The sequence below is a fragment of the Molothrus aeneus genome, chromosome 6 (genome assembly GCF_037042795.1).
Source record: "Molothrus aeneus isolate 106 chromosome 6, BPBGC_Maene_1.0, whole genome shotgun sequence".
Taxonomy (NCBI): domain Eukaryota; kingdom Metazoa; phylum Chordata; class Aves; order Passeriformes; family Icteridae; genus Molothrus; species Molothrus aeneus.
Genome location: NC_089651.1, coordinates 18,289,040 through 18,308,265, shown reverse-complemented (window position 1 = coordinate 18,308,265; position 19,226 = coordinate 18,289,040). Strand labels below are relative to the sequence as shown.

General features: G+C 46.5%; 1 protein-coding gene across 2 annotated transcripts in view; it reads right to left on the bottom strand.

Annotated features, from left to right (window-relative positions):
• HRAS (HRas proto-oncogene, GTPase) overlaps nt 1-19,226 on the bottom strand; it is a 39,873-nt gene that overhangs the window by 12,575 nt on the left and 8,072 nt on the right. The window contains exon 2 of one of the 2 annotated variants that reach the window (XM_066551352.1): nt 6,664-6,731. The exons of the other annotated variant lie outside the window; for it this stretch is intronic. The gene's annotated coding sequence lies outside the window, so the exon portion shown is untranslated. The remainder of the gene's footprint in view (nt 1-6,663; nt 6,732-19,226) is intronic. 2 annotated transcript variants of the gene reach the window in all.

Below are 19,226 nucleotides of genomic sequence, written 5' to 3'. Positions count from 1 at the left end.
TATGGTCCACACTGCAGCAGGAGGTGGGGGACAAGTTGGTCACCCACATTAGCTTGAGTGTCTTCCCCTGCTCCCAACCCCAGCTGAGCTCCATTGCACAGCAGAGGGGCAGCCACACACCAGCAAGCCCTGCATATCACCACCGTAGCACAGAGTTTTAAGGTCTGGTTTCTCCACAGAAACACAAATCCACATCTTGTCCCACACACACTCAAGAGGCAGGGAAAATGAAGGGGGCGAAGGAGCTATTGCTACTCCCCACTTGTGGCCCACACATGGACAGTTTAATGCAAGAACTCTGCAATGCTGGTGTTTGCCCTCTGACACCATCCCTCAAAGGTGCTGTCACCTCAGCTAACTCTCCATTGCTCTGCCATCCTCGCCCCTGCAGTGGCAGGAGAGATTCTGCAGCTCGCAAAGGAGGGCAGGTCCAGCCTAGCTGCTCCACACCATTGCTGTAAAACATGTCCTAATGCAGAGTGAGAGCATGGGGAATGATGGACAGCTCTGGGCTTGAGAGCTGCCCCAGTTAATGTGGGCTAAAATCAATGCTTAGGGGAGCTCACTTCCTTTCCCCACTGCGAGCTCCTCAAGGGTAGCGTGCAGACCCAACAGCACACCAGAACATGGGCAAATTCCATGGAAAGAAGCAGCCTAGCCAAAGGCTGAAGGGAAAGCAGAGATTTCAATATGGCCAATCTCTGCCACAGAGCTGGGCAGCTGGTCCTATCCTTAAGCTTACCAACACCATCTCATAACTCTCCCATCACACTTTTTACTCCTGAACATGGGAAGAGCAAGGCTGCTCTTCGATGCACCTATAGTGCCAACACAGGGGTGGCTGTTCCTCAGCGCCACAAAAACATCATCACCACCACCACTATAAGGGCTAGTTCAAGGAACAACCATCCCAAAAGCAACGTTTCTGGCTTCCTATAACACAGATGCAGGGAAGAGAGAGCGGGGTTCCTGTCAGAGAGACGGTAACAGACACCCCCGTTTTCATGCTGGTGACACACCGGATGGAGGTTCACAGTCTGTTGGTGGTTGTGAAAGCTTCTCCTGATGCGAGGATTTCCAGTTTCTATTGCTCAGCAGCCAACACAGAGCCCACACACAGCTGACCACAAAATAACAGAGTGAAACACAAAAGCACAGCCTCTCAGTCCCACACAGAGCAGGAACAATGCTTCTTCCATCTTCTGCAAGCTCTTCAAGATCTGAAAGTCTGATCCAGGTCACCATCTAGTGTTTCCCTATCCAAATTTATCACCTCTGCAGCACTCCAGTTCTACACCCCCCAAAAGCCACACACAGGGCTGTCAGGCAACAGTTGAGAGACAGCAAGGAGGAGAGCAGTTCCAGGAGCACCGTCTGGAAAGAGGAGGGCTGGGATCCGTGTGCCAAGCCAAGAGCCCCAGAGTGGAGCTGGAGCTGCTGCTGCTGTATTTCCTGACCTCATGGATTTGCTCCTGTAGCGAGGGCTCCTGGCTCCCGTTCAAAGCTGTCTAGGAAAGCCTCGCCGAGTGTTTCCGCCTGGCAGCAGCAGCTGCTCCCAGCCCAGTAGCCAGAGCCACACAGCTCCAGCAAACAGGAGCCATCTGCCAGCCTTGAGCAGGAAGCGGGGAGAGCAAGCACCCAGCCCTGGTGGACACCAACATCCTACCTTTGTCTCACAGGTAGGGGATGGAGGCGTGGGTGAGGGCAGAGGGCACAGCACCTCCCCTGCCTGCACATGCTGGGTGGCAGCATGGAGGCCCTGCCTGCAGAAACAAGGATCCAGATGCTTGGCAGAAGCTGTCACAGGGCTAAGACCTAAAGTAGGTCTGAGGATCAAGGCTACAGCTGCTACCCAGAGATCCAGCTGTGTCCTGCAACAAACAACCCGACCTTCTTCATGGTCCCTATTCTCTAGCCTATAGAAGTGGTCTGGGAGACCTGACTGTGAAGCCTCCAGAACTCACTCAGCAGAGGCAAGGAACTCAAGGGGCTCAGCCCCATCAGTACATCCCATCTCACCATGACAGTTCCCACAAGAGCTCAGGCGTCAAGCAGCAGGGATACACAGTGGGTTTCCAACACATTCACCACAAGAGAGCCTCTGACACCCTTCCAAAGCTTTGTCTGTGTCCTCTGTTTCCCTCCCAGGACAGACACCAAGCCAACTGAACAAGTCAAGAGACAGATTTTTGCACAATGCTGCTGTATAAGGCCAGCCATGCCACAAGTTTTACAACTGTTCATTACTGAGCATTCACCATCACTGCACCTGCCCACTGGGAGCTTCTACACTTAAAGGCATCAGAAGTCAATTTCAACTCTGGAAATCTCTTTGGGCTCATGTTAGACCAGGCACCCTTTCCTCCAAAGCCCTGTCCAGAGGAGCCATATGACCACAAATGCCACCGTGTTTGCTTCTACTTTCCTTCAGCACAGACGCCCTGCAGGTAGAAATGGCCTGCAGTCCTCTAGGAGAACAACACTCATGCCAGTCTTTTACCAGCAGTCATCCACACCCACACATCAGCAATCCTACTCAGTGATCTCTGAGCATTGATAAACAAACCTTGTTGGCTTACCCCAGTGACTGTCCAGTCTCCTGCATTTGCTCATGCACAAGACTGTCATCAACATCACAAAGCACAGCCTGTGGAGGGACTGAAGGAGCCTCTCCAGTGGTGTGAAATGCCACCTTTTGTTTCCACTCAAGGACCAAAATGCTGATGTTCTCTGTGGCCTGTCCAGCCCCAAAGAGATTAGAGAACTGAGGCTGGCAAGCTGATGCTCTGTTATGAAGCCTATCCAATGCTTCATTTTAATTTACTTGTTGCTTTTTAAAATGAACAAGTGAGCTACAAATCTAACCAATTGTGCCTGTTGTTGGCTTGCTTGTATACCTGCAAACTCAGACAGTGCACCTCACAGATGAAAACAGAGAAAGGGATGCCAAAGAGAATAAAAGTTGCAAATACTGGCCCTGCTTTGGAGAGATGACTTGGAGATAATAAATGTCTTCTATTAGGGGGAAAAAAAGAAAAAAAGCCAAAAATGAGCAGAATGCCTTCTTCCATCCTCTGCTAGCTCTTCAAGATCTGAAGGAAAAGGCAGCCTGTCCCAAGGGACTGAGCACAAAAATACTGCTGCAGAGGAAAGGAAGAAAAGGGGTAAGGAATGACATAATGTAGGAGGCTCAAAATACAGATGCACATTCAAGGAGAAACCTGCGAGGAAGAGCAGCAGAAAGCTGCAGGCAGGTCCGAGGGATAGGCAGGTCTGGAAGGGAGGGATTGCTCTCCACGGCAGCCATAAACATCTCCCAGCAGCAATGTGCAAGCCTCAGCTTTGCACAAGTCTTGAACAGGCATGGACTGGTCACTGCACCAAGCCCAGCCTTCACAGTTTCCAGTCAAAGCACCTCTGGCAACACAACCCCTCTGCCAGAGACTACCCAACCACAAAGAGCTTGGGAAAATACGGAAGGGCAAAGGAAAACAAGACAGTATCATCCTCTCCAAAGCTGCTACCTGTTCTCTGCTCCGTGGTTCCTGCTTTAGCTGTCAGACATTTAAGGAAAAGACAAAGCTGTGCAATCATCTGCTGTTGGCAGTAAGAGAGTGCAACTACTGTTCTTGCTTTCCCTCTCAAAAAGTAAATATTCTTTAAAAAGTTCTTTGTTGGCAGCTTATTCCAAGAAAAACAACTGGTAGGTAGCTATAACTACCCGAAATAGCAAACAACCTAAATCAGTCAGTAAAACAATAAACCCAGAGAACAAACCAGCGACACAAGAGCTTTCCTCTGGATGAAGAAATTGCCCATGCACCCCACTCTCCACACCCAATGCAGGCCACCAGAATTACTATTTTCCAAAGAAAGACGAGCAGGCCCTTTATCTCAGAAACTTGTAAGTCAGGACTGCTCATGCCCATGTCTTCAGCATCATGAATGGGGCACGAGGAGCAGTGTGGTCAGGAAACTCTGGAAGGTGCTGGGATATGCTTGAGAATCATGGTGGGACCTTCACCTCCCACCACCACCACCACTCTATTTGTCTCCCTGATACCAAGTTACTCATCCCACCACAGTCTCTGCAGAAGAACCAACCTTCCAAGCTAACTTCCACAGAGGGAAATCACACTGCTCTGTGGGTTAACTGCTGCCAGCCCACAGAAAGGGTGAAAGAAACAGGCAAGCAAATTGTACATCCCACACCAATGCTGAACATAGACCCTTAAAAAAAAAAATCACATGCAGATGGGAGAGACCACCTGTGCTACCACCCAAGTCACAGTTCTCTGCATCTGGCAGGGCCTATAACGTGAAAAAAACTGAAGACAGTTTTTAAATTACACTTGTAATTTATGATCCAACACTTCAGTGCTCTTTGAGGCTCTACATAAGCAAGAGTAACCTGCATAAGGAAAGAGACTGGAGTTGTGTCTGAAAGTTGGTAAAGATGGATAACAAAGGCATGAAGAGGCCACAGTGCAGGACAGGACAATGTGAGACACTTAAAAAACCTGAACTCCTATCCTGCAGTCAGGACTCAGGGCCTAGTGTTGAACATACCAACATGTGTGGGAAAGCAGTGTGAAGGAGGAAAAGCTCTCACTGTGGAGATGCAGAAGGCTGCAAACTGCCAGGACTCCTCCACTTTCTTCTCCTCTCCAGCCTCCCAGGGCTGAGCAGGTGGTTCAGAGGCAGACACTTCCCTGCCTGGGTTGGCAACCCTCCACCTCACCCTAGAAAAGAGGCTTCTCTCAGGCCTTCCAGCCTTTTTCAGAAAAACCAACGGTACTCTGTACAACAGAGCTCAAGAGAAGAGGCAACTTTTAACTTTCCTTTACATTAAAATCCCACCTATAAGCACTAATGGGATGCATGAAAGGCAGTGTGATATATCTTGAGTATATAAAAAGATGGACAGCTACCCAGGAAACTTTAAAGCAAAACCCACATTATAGATGACAGTAAATGTTAAGTGTTAAAACACGTGGTACACAGCCATGAACCCAGGCTCTGAACAATCTCTTGGCTTGCCAGTGTCAGTACCAAATTGTATTGATTTTCCCACAAGATATAAGGTGCAATGAAGTAGAAACTTGGAGCAGATGAGTATGCAGCGTCAGTGTAAGTGGATCTCTGTAATTACAGCTAATAGAGAATATCAGGCTTTGGGGAAAACACTGCCCAGTAATGGTGTGGAATTACAAGAGATGCTGTCTCCAGGCTGGTTTCCTAAGGTACCTGTATGTCCTGCCTGGTCCTCCTGGTGATGAAAGGAGCAGCTGCTGGGGAAAGGTCCAGCCTCTCCCATGCCCAGTGGTCCTGTCATCATGCTAGGGCAGGTTGCAGCCATCTGGCTCTGCTGCAACAGCACAAGAAGGGACAGATTCAGATCTCACTACTAAGCTGCAAGCGATGGAGCACCCAGTGCTAGAGCTGGAGGCGGCCATGCATGAACAGAAACACCCTCCTACTCACTGCAGAGACAGGCAAGGGGATGCAAACAAGCCAAGGGACTGGCCCAAAGCCATCAATGGTGGTAAAGCTGGGAACTAAATTCAGGCAATGTGATTTCCCATCTGGGGTTTTCACCTGAGACAAAAAAAAAAAAAAAAAAAAAAAAAAAAAAAAAAAAAGAAACAAAAAAACCCCAGAAGTTTTGGATGGGAAAGCTGCTGGTCTCCTGCTGAGTCTTTGTGTTGGGCTGTCAGAGCTGGCAGCTCATCTTCCCAAGGCAGAGCCAATTGGGGAGGCAGGGTACATCAAGTGGGAGAACACAGAATACTGTAAGAGAGGCCCTGCTCTCCTCCAATTATCCTGATGAAATCACAATTGGGTCATGGGCACAGGCAGCCAGCAGAGTGGCAGATGCTCTGATCCACAGATCAGCACCCAGAGATGCAGGTAGGGCCGAGAGCAGAGGGGCAGGCTCTGCTGTTTTCCTCACCTGAAGCCCAGCTACAAGAAAGGGGGAAGTCACTGGTATAAGGTGGCCACCTACATCACTTAAGAACAGGGCCTCCCACCCTGAGCACCACTAAGGCACAGCAAAAAATGTACCCTAGAGTCAAGAAATACACTCTCCCTATGAGCTCCCTGTTCTCCTTCCCTTCCCTATCCTTCCTTATTCCTCCCAGCAACTGTTGACGAAGAAAAATTAAGAAACCAGTTTCAGGAAATGTATACAAGCCCTTTTCACTGAGAAGAATTTGCAATGGAAATAGGTATGGTTGTTCAGCTTCCCGCTGGCTTTAAATCCTAACACATGTATTTTACCAGCAAATATGTGGATAAGAAAACAGGGTAGTTGCAGCTGGGAAGTTTCAAGAAATCTTTTGATAATGCTTTTAGGTGTTTGGTTTCTTGTTGTTTTTTTAGGCATTTAATGGTTAAGAGATTTTTTTAAAGGTCAGTTTTTGGAGCAAAATAGGATTTATAAGAGTTTGAATTGGTGAACCCTAGTCTCCAGGAATGGAATGGTTCACACAGCACATGTCCTATTGCACTACAGCTCCTTCAGCAGAAAGTTCCAGACAGCCAGTGGCATTGGGTTTGGGTGATAAAAGGTGGAAGCTGTTGGCCAGCAGCATAAAAGCAGAAAAATGAGTATCCTGGGACAGTAGGAGCCCAGTCTGCTCCTGCCCATGTGGCACTCACCCTCTGGATGGCTAATGAGCTTCCACAGAGAAATAGGGTCCCCTCTTCTGGGAATGGTTCAAGTCCCCCTAGAAGGAATACAGAGCAGGAATGAGAGGGATCCCTCTCTGCCAGGACAGACAGATCTCGGGACACACTTTGGTTAGTACCCAAGTTGGCTTCCCTGGACAGCACTTAGGATGATCTTGTACTGAAAGAAGGCAGAGCCAGCTCCCATCCATCCTCTCTCACGTGTGGTATTTCACAGGCTGCTAATCATATCTTGCAAAATTTTATCTTTTCCAGGGAAAGGTGGTACAGCACTTTTCTTCCTCCTCGTTTTTCAAGGCAGAGGGTGAAGCAGCACAGGTGCAACAGCATCTTCTCCACAGGTGAGTTGTGGGTGAGGGACAGCCCATCTTGGGATGAGGGACCAAAACTGAGTTTCCTTCTTGCCCTTCCAATCCCAATGGGACACCAATAAAAGCTCATTCAAAAACAGAGCTCAAAGGAACAGCCAAGACCAGATACTTCCAGAGTGTCTTTTTATTAGGAGGCCTTTTTAATTTACATGCTCAAACATAACAATCATCCTCCCATGTTTAGTCCTTGCAGGGCCTTTGCAGGTACACACCTTGATTTATTAGCAGAGCAGGGATGCAGGGGAAGAAGGCACCACAACAAAAAGCAAACCTGCAGGGCTTGCTTTAGCACATCTGGGAGAAGCAGCTGGGGAAAATACACTAGAAAAGCAAGAGAGGGGGTATCTTAGGGAGCCAAAAACAAGGTGGAAGCAGAAAGAGGAGATAAAATGAAGCAAGGAGGCACCAGCTACTGGGACCCTGTCCCTGCTCTCCTTCTCACCAAGATACATTATTATAGCAGGGTGACACAACATAACAAACATGAATATGCAGCAGTCATTATGCAGCAGATATTCAGGAGCACACTGCTGATTTATGGACCTGGCAGCTGCAGCATCAGCCAGCTGCAGCTTAGAGGGATGGGGACAGTGAGCACTGCTGGCAGAGAGGTCCACAGAAGACCTCCAAACCAAGCCCTTCAACAGCCATGAATGAATTCATCACAACCAAGTCTGCAGCCATGCAGAGCCAACCAATGCACTGTGCGTGCAATGCTGGGGAAACCATCACACAGCCTGACAGAAACAGAAACATCCAAAGGTTACAGTGCAAGATTTTAGTTTGAAACTTAATAAAGTTACAGTCCTGAATTACCCAAACCTCACTTCACTGCTTATAGTAAATCTCAGCCACATCAGATTTGTTGATGTGATGCTCATATCCCCTCCCTCTGCACAAGTCTGGATTTTAAAAAAATCCATGCAATGTTGCTGTGAGGGAGTTAGGTGCATCACTGTCAATCACAGACCTGCTAAAAAAAGATTGAAGATGTGAGGATTGCAGCTCTCCACACTGAAAAGGAAGCCATTTCTCTTTTGGCTCTGGAGCAACAAAGGGATACTGTCCAAGGACTCATCCTGCTTGTCTTGCAAGCATCACAGAATGGACACAGGAGACATGCTCCTTCAACTCTGAGTGGCCTCCACACAGGTTCATATATCCCACCCCTCAGCAACACATGACTGGCACAGCAGATAAAGGAACAAGGAACTCCACCCTGCAATGAAGAACCCACAACAATTAAGTGACTTCCTGACAGTCACAGAGGAAATTTATGGTAAAGCTGGGGATTTCTGTTCTCCCACATTTAAGCTTTTGTTGTAAAACATGTGCTCATCAGTGGCTGTGGTTGAGTGTGCAGGGCACAGGAGCACAAAGCCTTCTCCACCACCTCCGTCGCAGCCTCCAGCATCTGCTGGCAGACCTGCACAATCAGCAAAAGCCAGGGGGGGTTTCCTTCCAGAGCTTCCTTGGGAGTCCACAGCAATAATGACAAGCAGGATTTGGGTGGGCTCACAGCCAGCATCTGCAGGCCAAGTAAAGCTGAAAAGAAACCACAGACATGCAAGACACCAAGCCTGTGTCAGATGTGGTTCCTCAAAACTGGAGTTCAACAAGCTGATTCACAAATAAGAAAGCCCTTGAGAGCAGAAGAGTGCTTGAAGTCCCTCTGATCATGCCTAAAGGTTAGATGTACCTAAATCTTTGTAGAAACCCTCAACTTAACTCCAGTCCCTCGGACAACCCTGGTACAGGCAATGAGTAGATCCAGATCTGGCTTTGGTACTGCATTTGACATGGCCATAAAACTCCAAAGACCCTGCCCAACTTAGGTGTTCCTCTACACAGATCAATAACTGATGGAGCAAAGAGCAACACTGTCCTCAGGTCCTCACTTGCAACAGGCACAGCAGAGCGGGCAAACACTCCAGTCACACAAACCAGATTGGCTTGATTGAAAGAGGTACAGATAGGAAGCAAACCATGCCTGAGCTTCAGGGATGACATCTTGCTGTGGAAAAGAGTGTCAGAAAGTCCATGAAGTGAATAGAAAAAGAGATGCAAGGGAGCCTGGACACAATCCCCTAACTGCAAACAGAAAGAACAAAACTAAGTCTTTAGACCAAGAATGTCTTCAGTAGGAGATGTTGGCCAGAGACCAACACCTGCATGCAATTGGTACTACCCTGGCAAGCACCTGGTGACCAGACACAGCTGACACTTGTAACATCCTGTCCTTATCACCAGATTTATTCTGAGAGCACAGAAAGAGACCAGGCAAAGCACAACCCAAAACATCTGCAACACGAGCTGCAGGAGTCACAGCTTGGGAAAAGTAAAACAGGGCAATGAGATCCTGCAGGTGCCCTTCTAAGCTGAAGCATCCTTTTGTCAGGCATGACAATACAGTCTCCATCACAGATCAACCTCTGCATGGTAAAGTCCTCAGGCAAATCCCATGCAGCAGCAGGAAAAGCTCCTGGACATTTGAACAAAAGCAAACCAAACAAAAAAACAAACAAAAACAAAAACAAACAAACAAAAAAAAACCAGAAAAACCCCCCAAAAAACCAAAACAAAAGAAAACAAACAAACCCCAAAACAAAAACAAACAAACACAAAGAAAAAAGGGACTTGTGGACTTTGAACTGTATTTTGAACTGTATTGCACTGTAATTCCTATGATATAACTTCATTAGGGCAGTGTAAGCAATGGTTGGGCATCAATTACATCACTGGGAATTCTCCACTGCCCAAAACTTTCTTCTACTCTTTTCAGTGGAAACCATCTCTGGTCCCAGAGCAGAGTCTCATCCTGCCAGATTATCTGAAAAGCAAAAAAAAGGAGGCCCCTACACCAATTTTCTCTTTGGAAAATGTCTAACTCAGGTTATTCCTGCTGTCCACTCCTTAAGCCAATGACTTCCCTAACACCTTGCAGAAATGAGATGCCAAAACTATAAACATCACTTGTTTTTACATGCATATATATGGCTTCCCATCTTCTTTCCTGGTGTCCAGCCATCTCCCCCCAGCCCCTCAAGATTTTCTGGTGCTGCTGCTCAAGCACAGCTCTGCAACACCAGGGAAGCACACATTGCAAAGACATTCAGAAACACAGCAGCATTCACCAGATTAATTCTTGGAAGTTTATGAGGCTCATACAAACAGTTCTGTATTTGACCTGAAAAAGAAAAACCACAGAAGGCAAACTCAGAACTTCAAAGACAACTTTTCTTGACAGCCCTAAGCCATTATCTGCATGTAATATGGACACAGTGCAAGTGTTTATAGCTTCCCAAAGGAAGGGAGAGGACAGCCCAAGCCAAGGAGAAAGAACCAGACAAGTGAGTCCCACAACTGAGATCTCACCTTGAAGGTTCACCGTAAGGAAAGGGCAAAAAGTTGAGTCCTTGCACTGATGCCACTAAAGCCAAGACAATCGACACTGGTTGAGGATCTCACTTGGTCTATTTTAATTTTCAACCTTAGCCCATTTGGAGCACTAATCCCTCTCTGCATCTTGAGACAGCAGTAAGGCAGACTGACATTACCTTTGAAAGCACAAATACGCCTTTGTTCAGCCAGGGAGGCACACAGAGTGCCTACAGAGCAACTATAAAACTCAGTCATCATAAAGCAGAAGAAGAAAGGAGGTGGCAGAGTTGTTTCCTCCTTCCTGGAGATCTGGCTGCCATGAGGAATTGCATATGGTGCTGGCACAGAGAACTTGCTCCTGGGATCAGCAGCTGAGTGTTTTCCCAGGACCCTCTGCTAAGAGGCTTTCCCATACCACTGGCTCCTAAGCATACACAGAGGCTCCCTAAGGAGTTTCTGCAACAGGGTGACAAAAATAAGTCTGCAGTGTCTGGGTTCATCCAGCCTTGTGTGGGTACAGGCATCTGTTAGACAATGCCTGGGGACCATGGCACAGGAACTCCAGCAGTGAAAATCACACTGACTCACAGTTCTTTGGCTTTGGTTGAACATATAATAAATAAATAAACCAAAATCGGAACCTCCCTTCAGCCCACTGGGAAAAATCCAAGCATCTGCCTTCAATTCCCCAGTGCATAACAATACAACTTTATTATTACAAGTAAAATTATTATATTTTCTATATGCTGTTCTATATGCTGTGTGTGTGAAGATCTGTTACATGGCCTACATCACTCTGCAAATCCCTGACTGCTGGAGTATTTCATGCTATGACCCTTTGCCATCAGCCCCCAGCATATGAGTCCTGACCTTTTATTCAGCTGGTCATCCGTGCCCTCACAAGCACCAGCAAAGACACAAGAACTGAAGCTCTGATACTTAAGCCATGATCTCTGGAAAGAGGGTTGAAAACTGGACTGAAAAGCTGATGAAACTACCTCCTGGGCTACAGCAAATACCACTAAAAGCAGCTCCAGTCCAGGCTGGGAGGACAAAGAGATGGGATGTGCATCAAGAGACCTAGGTTTGCTCATACTGGTGGCTGCACCATCCCTTTTCACACCCTCAGGCTTTTTTTGGTCTGCTACTATAAACACAGACTGTAAGAGCTAAGAAAGCGCTGTTCAAGTAGTGGGAGCCTGGTCCTCTGCGTGATCTGAGGTTCCTCTCCAATTCTGCTTGCCCACACCCACAAAATTTGCCCTTTGCTGACCATTCAAGATTGCAAGAGTGTTTGAGTAATGATAAATGTCACAAGGCTGCTAGGGTTTTATTTCTTTCCCCAGTGGTTTGGAAAAAGCAAGAAATGGACAGGTAATGTGAACTGGCACTGTTAAAGATGATCCAGTCCAATAAGATCATGTGAACTTCCTGGCTCTTGTCATGACCCCATCTGTCTTGTGGGCTTTGAGCTGGATTAAAGAATTGTGCACAAGCTATGAAAATGATCCCCCTGAGGAAACAGTCATTTGGAACAACTACAGAAAATCTTCACTTTTGGACAAGAACCACTTTCAGAGTTCTGGTGGTTTGGGCTTTGGCTTTTTTCCCTTAAGGGAGGAGAGAACCACAACAGTATCTGCAGTAAGAGGCTCTGCTCTGTGGATCCATATCTCCTCAGATCCTTGGTATGACAAAATTCTCTTTCTTTAGAAGAATAACTTCAGAGCTTACACTTGAACTCTGAATTTTACACTCTTGCCAATATTGTGAGATCTCAAACATGATCATGTACCTTCAAAGGAGTCTGGCAGAGACAAGCCACCAGTTAGATTTTGAACAGGGGTGATGTGCTTATAAAGCTCCCTCTTCACTTAAGGGTAGTGGAGCTCGCCATGTGTTGTTTTTCAGGGCTCCTAAGTAACACACAGCAGTCTCTCACTCCTGTACATCATTCACACCTAGCTAGAAATAAACTGCTGCTTGGTTTCTCCCTTAAAATCCTCTTATTTTCACAAAGCAACACCCTGAGGACCATGTGTGTCCCTGCAATGAACCTTCAAGGCCACAGCATGGTGTAGTGGATACAGTTCCTACAAAGCTTTCATTGTTCCCACACAGGAACTTCAACTGAAAAAATAAAATTAAATTAATTCATCAAGCGTTTGCAAAAAGCTTTTTCTAAAAATGGAAAAATCCCACAGAAAACCACCATCTCACAGGCCAAACCAGCCAACCTGAAGCACCACTCAAGCAAAAAGACAAGCTGCAGTGTTTTGTAATGTGAGCATATTAACACAAGATAAAAATTCCTATTCCAACTGCAAAGAAAAAATAGATCTCAGAAGACTAAAAGTTTGTCAACTTAGCCTCACAATCCATCCTTAAAAACAGTAGAGCTTGTCTTGCTCTTAATCAATTCCCTCCATCAAAGGCTGATTAGGCTCTAGGATTTACCATTATTGCCTTTCATCTGTAGACTTAAGATTAGGACAGAGAGGTTGAAGACCTGCATTGAAGGAAAATATATTGTAGGTTAATATTTCTTGCCCAAATGGACAGCTTCCATAATGAAACTGTTCCAAGTGGTGGTTGCCATTCCACAGGCTTCATTTTCCCTCACTTCCTCAGTTTTCCTCAAACTCAGGACATACTATGTAAACTCCAACAGGAAATCTGAATTAAGCTAACAGTCAAAACCTCGATCAGATATAAAAGTTTGTGTAGTTGGCCTTTTTTTCCTCCTTTTAAGTGGCCGCATGGTCACAAGACAACACCAGTGTGACTGGCCAAAGTCATTGTGAAACACACAGCCAACGGCCCAGGCTGAGTTTTATAGGGTGACCACTCCTCCACACCACTTTAGGCAAGTGTTTTATTCTTTATTCTACAAGTCTACACTTTAAGCTAGTGTTTTATTCTTTATTCTACATCCTCAAAGGGAATTGTTACTTTTGCAGAGCACAAAACAAATGCAAGTTCAGAGAGTATTCTGAAAAACATAATGAACATGGATTTCATGAAGTTCATTCAAAGGTTTTCCACTGTACCTAAACATGAAGTGTGCTCTCTAGGTCTAAACTAGATATCTTCTTTTAAACCCATGGAGGCAATTTGCCCTCTAAAGTAGCCACTTTTCATCCAGTAGCTCAGAAGAGAACACACAAGATATCTCCGTGAGCTGTGTGGGTGCCTCACACAGCCATGACAAGCACACTTCACACAGCCCTCTTAAGATAAGGCTGCCATAGTTAAACAAGGCAGAGAAAAGGTATTTACTTGAAGCAGGTTCTTATTCCTTTGACAAAATCCCATGGTGTGAACTTTGCTGCTCTTGCGTGCTCTGGAGCAAGGCAAGGACTCGCCTCTCCCAGCCACCACCAAGTGAGTGTGGGAATGCAGTGGGAAAGAAGGATCCTGCCATTGGGCTGGGCTGGCATCCCCTGCAGGCAGACCAGGCTGGGCACCCACAGCACCACGTGTTGTCTGTGCCCAGCTTGCAGCAGCTGCAGCACCAGCGGACAAAAGCTCCCACAACCTCTCCAAAGCTGAATTTGCAGCAACACGTTGCTCCTTAAGGAAAAAACCACAACATGCTCTTTTCAAAGTAGCCAGCTGGTGAGGAACAACAACACGGAGAGAGGAAAAAAAAAACACAAACCACTTAGCACCACTTCCCTTTCTTTCTCTCACACAGAGTTGAGAAGCTTATATTAATTGCAAAGCATGAGAATCTGAACAAACACCCTCCTTGGGCAACCAGGGCCAACGCCAGCAAAATATTTGCATCTATGGGATGTGCAAGTTGTGTAACCAGCAAAATATCAAGACAGATAAGGCAGGGACCTTTTGTTAGGATCTACAGAAACTTCCAACTCTGTATTCCTGACTTGGGCTAAGACAAGCTACTTAGCCTTCACAGAGGAAATACCAGCCAAATTCACATCCAGTCTGAAGCCACTAGACAGTATTTGCAGAGCTGAATCAGAAACCAAAGCAGCCTTTAGTGGACTACCAGAGGGAAATGGGTTTCCTGAGATGGGAGTTCTCTTCCCACCCTAAAAGTAAAATCTTAAGGAAGTTCGTGGTGCAATGGACACAAAAGGCAATTTGATGGTATTACACAATTTCCCATGCCCAAGGCTTGATATGGCCTTGTCTGCCTAGATTTAATTACATACATATGTTATTAGGGAGTCAGGAAAATAGTTAAAAGATCATATAGTTACAAAACCTTTGTGAAAGGGATGGACGAATCCTGGTTTCTCCCGCCAGCTTTCAAAGACTTGTATGTGCACCTGTTCAACCAGGAGAGCAAACAGTTGTGTGACACTGCTGCAAACCTTCCAGAGACCTATAAAACATCTCCTGTTGACAAGGCAACCAGCATGCTGTCAGTGGCAAAAATTACAAGTAAAAAGTTCTGTTTTGTCACGGTGCACCCAGCCAGCAGCAGGATGCTGCCAGCAGAGGGCTGGCCCTAAGCACGTACAGGAGATGCAGGACCCGATGCTGTGCCAGGTGCCTCCCTGTTGGGACACTCTTCAAACACTGCTGGCTGTTTACTGTACCAAAGGTCAGAGGGAAAGGATAGCAAGGAAAGTATCAGAGAAAAAACATATGGTAACTGCAAGCCCTGATATGCCTTCCTTACTGAATTAAAAATCTCCTGTGAGTTTTCATACTTGCACCCTCTGTTTCCTAGAGGCATGAGACGAAAAGTACAAAAGTTTGTGGTGGACACATGTAGCCAGGAAAGACAGCAGGGAGAGATCAAATGCATTGTGAAGTGAGGAAAACAGACCATAAAATGGAAAATTAGGTATTTTTTTGCCTTTTTCTGCAGCACAGTATGTGTGTTTCCCACCTAGGACTAGTCAGAAATTTCACCCCAACAGACTTCCCGCTATTGTACAGTTTGAAGTGACTGCAGTGCACACACCAGGCAGACTCACCAGAGCACCATTTAATGGGTGTCTGAAGTGATGGGAATTATAGCATGAGTATCAACAACAAACAAAACTTGGGTGTAAAACTGACTCTTTCTTCAGGGTTGTAGCACTGAATCATGCTGACAACACAGGCATGAGATGGAGGGTAAAGACTGGCATGGCACCACCCCCTACTGAGCAGGCTTGCAACCAGCTGTTGGCACACGGACTCAGAGGCTGAGCTCAAGCTCTGTGGGCTCCTGCTGCAGACAGGTTTCTCACTCCCAAAACATCCAGTATACTGCATTTCTGCCACTGGGCTAATTCTTCCCCAGCAAAAGGCATGATGGAACAAGTGCTCCAAATCAAAGGGGAAACTCAGCTAGTCAAGAAATCCTCCCCAGGCTATGAAGGTTTATTCCTTTCAGTTGGCTCAACTTCATTTTTCTAGTTCCTTCAAGAACAGCTCTAGGTCTCCTTCAACCTGCTCTCTGCAGACCATGCAGGGGTCTTCAGAGAAACCATAAAGGTTCAGGTCAAACAGGATACAATCTACAGAAACTTGCTCCATCATTCTCAAAGCCACAATATGGCATGTAGCAGTGCTTCAGTGTTAGGAAAATGGCTCTTTTTCCCCTAACAGAAAGAGTTTTACCCAGCAATCCCAGAACACCCAGACGTGCAACCCGTTTTGAGGCACTGGAGGCCTCCTGCTGCTATCACCTGCTGGTTTGCAATCTGAAGTCCCCATGCCATTGTTTCAGCTCTAGATACAGAGTTCTCATGTATTCCCCCACTCCAACACAATACCTGTTTGGGCACATGCAGGAGGTCAGGAGCCCCTGAGAAGTACCCGAGTGATCCCTGACATATGTCAGCAGCTACTTGGCTGCAGTATGAAAGGATGAACAAGGACAAAACTGTTCCATTCATACCTACACTTTCTGCCTTCACTTGATTAAAATATCCCTTGGTCAAGAGCTGGGACATGACTGGAGCTCTGTCCTAGGAGCACTTCTGAGAGGTGTTTAACTCAGTCTTCCAGTTGCTGTCTGGATGGCATCCCTCTCCTCCACTCTTGGCCAGCAAGGAATCAAAGTGAAGGGTAGCTTCTTGACCAAAGGAAGATGAACATCCTTACCAGATCAGAGAGCCAAAGACAGACCACATTCAACAGTCTTGCCTCCTTTGTGTGCCACCCCAGCATGCTCATGCAGCTAGACAAGGAGGGGCTCAACTCACCTACAGCACAGATATGTCCACAGGAGCCCATCACCCAGAGCCTCTCTATCCTCAATGAGCAGAGACAGGCACAGGCTGTCTGATCTGGTATCCACCTGCATTACGATGAGGTGGAAGTGCTCAATTCCTCTGCTGCCTGTATAAGGGGACTGAGGGGCTGGGATGTTAGATGCCAACATCGGGACAGGGGAATTGCACCCTGATGTTTCCCATCTTGCACATGACTGGTAAGCTTTTCAGAGAGAGAGTATCTCACCCTGCACCTAACACAAAAGCACTTTAGTCCCTAAGGCCCGAGGGTAACACTACACTTCAAGTGGGAGATGAGAGGCCCAAGCCCTTAAGTGTTTACCATCAAGAAAACTTCACAACACCTTCCCTGTAATGATGTTCCAAGTGGATCCAAATAATTTTGGGGGATGGCTGAAGAGAAGGCAGAGCTGCAGGTCTCAGCCTGCCTCAGTGTTAGCAGGTGAAGAAAGGAGAACATCCCGGGCACCAAACACTTTGTGCTGTGAGAACCCAGAGAGCCTGCAAGGCTCACTTTGTGCCCATCAAGAGATGCAGCATGACAGGCAGGGAAGGATGAACACATGCAGCAGGGCTAGGACAAGGACATGGGAGAGGACTGCCATTTCTTCTAGCAGAGAGACTTGGGATTTACAGGCCAGCCTTGAGGACTCTTCTCCTTTTCATGACTTCTGATATACAATCCTTTGGGGCAGGCAACACAGAAGCTTGATGCAGACAACTGCAAAATAATGAGTCCAGGGGAAGGAAGTCAAAGCAGATGGTGCACACTAAATGGAGCTGTCATGCTGCTGGGCTGGCCAGGGGAGAGATGGAGGAGGTATTCTGAGATCTGTGAAGCCATCAGCCTTCGTGCTACAGAAAACAACAAAATGAAGCTCAGACAGGGATTGTAGGCAGAATAACTTCCCTGATAATATGATGCATGGGGGATAAGTGCTACAAAGGGCCCTCAAATCAAATGGGGGAAAAAAGCGAGCATGGAAGAGACTGTACAACATTCACCCACGGTGGGACTGAAGGGTTCAGAAGAAAATGAGAAGTTTAATTCAGCTCCCGGAAAGTGTGACTTACTGTTGGCAAAGCTTTTTCTTTTACCCCAGCATTCAGTTGTCACCAAGCTCAAAGGCTCCTACCTCAGATTTTAAACATTATCTCTCTGCATTCTAATCCCAACAGTATTTGCTCCCAATGCCCCACGAGAGCAAGCCATGCTGAGGAAGTGTGACTGCTGATTATCCACCTCTTTGCAGCAGCTGCCAGTCACATCCTAGTTCCACAACACAACCCATTTGATTATTTTGATCAGTTCAGGTGGTAGTGTTCTTTTTCTCCTCCTCCGGGATTTCTTCTGTAATTGCTCTAAGCTGCAAATTGAATAAACTAATTCCAGGCACAGAGACTTTGAAACAAAGGAGATGAACCTGAACTGACCTGAGAGATGCTGCACTGCCCATCAGCCCAGCCACTGCAGTCAATAAGGTTCAACCAACTTCAGTTGAACCTGAACAAGACCTCACAACCCTGTTGCAATGCAATTGCAGGACTTGCCAGAAAAAGCATGTACTTAGTAGCATGCTTTGAGAAAGCCCAGCCCTCTCCTAGGCACTCAGCTTCCCACCTCTTCACAAGGAGCACACTTCAGATAAGCAACTCTATACATCTTTTTTTTTTTTAAACTGCACATCTTCCACTAAAACTCTGGAGGGCTTTCCTTCGCCTTCTCAAGAGCACCCTTGTTTTCCCTTTCCAAGGCAATTGCCTTGTTTTTTCTTTAAAACAGTAGAAATTTCAAGCCAGCTTTCACAGCTCAGTTTGCATCCAGGGATTGGTGACTACAAAATCCAACTAGCTGCCCTGGGCCTGTACAAATCCCCAGCCAGGGACCTGTACCTTATGGGCTGTAATCCTCCCCCATTTCATCTCTAAAGTTGGCTAGTACCAGAGGCTCTTCCACAGAGAATCACCACCAAAACCTCCCTTGTTGCCACAGCAAGGACACAGAAACAACTGCCCTGTTTAGAATATCTGAACAGGCTACAGCCCCATTAGGATCAAAGGAGAAGACAAACCTAAATTCCAGGAATTACACCTCTGCATGGGCGGTTTCATCTCAGCAGCTTCCCTTTGCTCACCTCCTATCCTGAACAGGTTTATCATGGCTGCTCTGAATTACCCCAGAGGTGTGCATATTTCAGCAACAAATTAAACTGTCACGATACATTCCTTTCCACACTGTTTTTTAAAACACATGAGCCCTGGCTGCCAGAGATTTGTTTTGGAAAGATTAGATTAAGTGCCTCGGAAACTGCTTCGTAACAAAAAGTGAAGAGTTTTTGCTTCTTGAAGAAACCCACCTTTTTTTTTACCCTCTAGGAAGTTTGTTTTATTTTTTAACCTCAAAAATTTGGTCAATTAACTATACCTTGTTTTTTAAATCTTTCCACAAAAAGTGCCTCGGTGCGGATGACCAATAGGGAGATTGCTCATTCTGCAATCATCTGCCACCAACACAAATTAAGATCCTAAAGCCCTCTGGTTTTTAAAACAATCCCCATCCAGGAGCCTCCAGCATTTC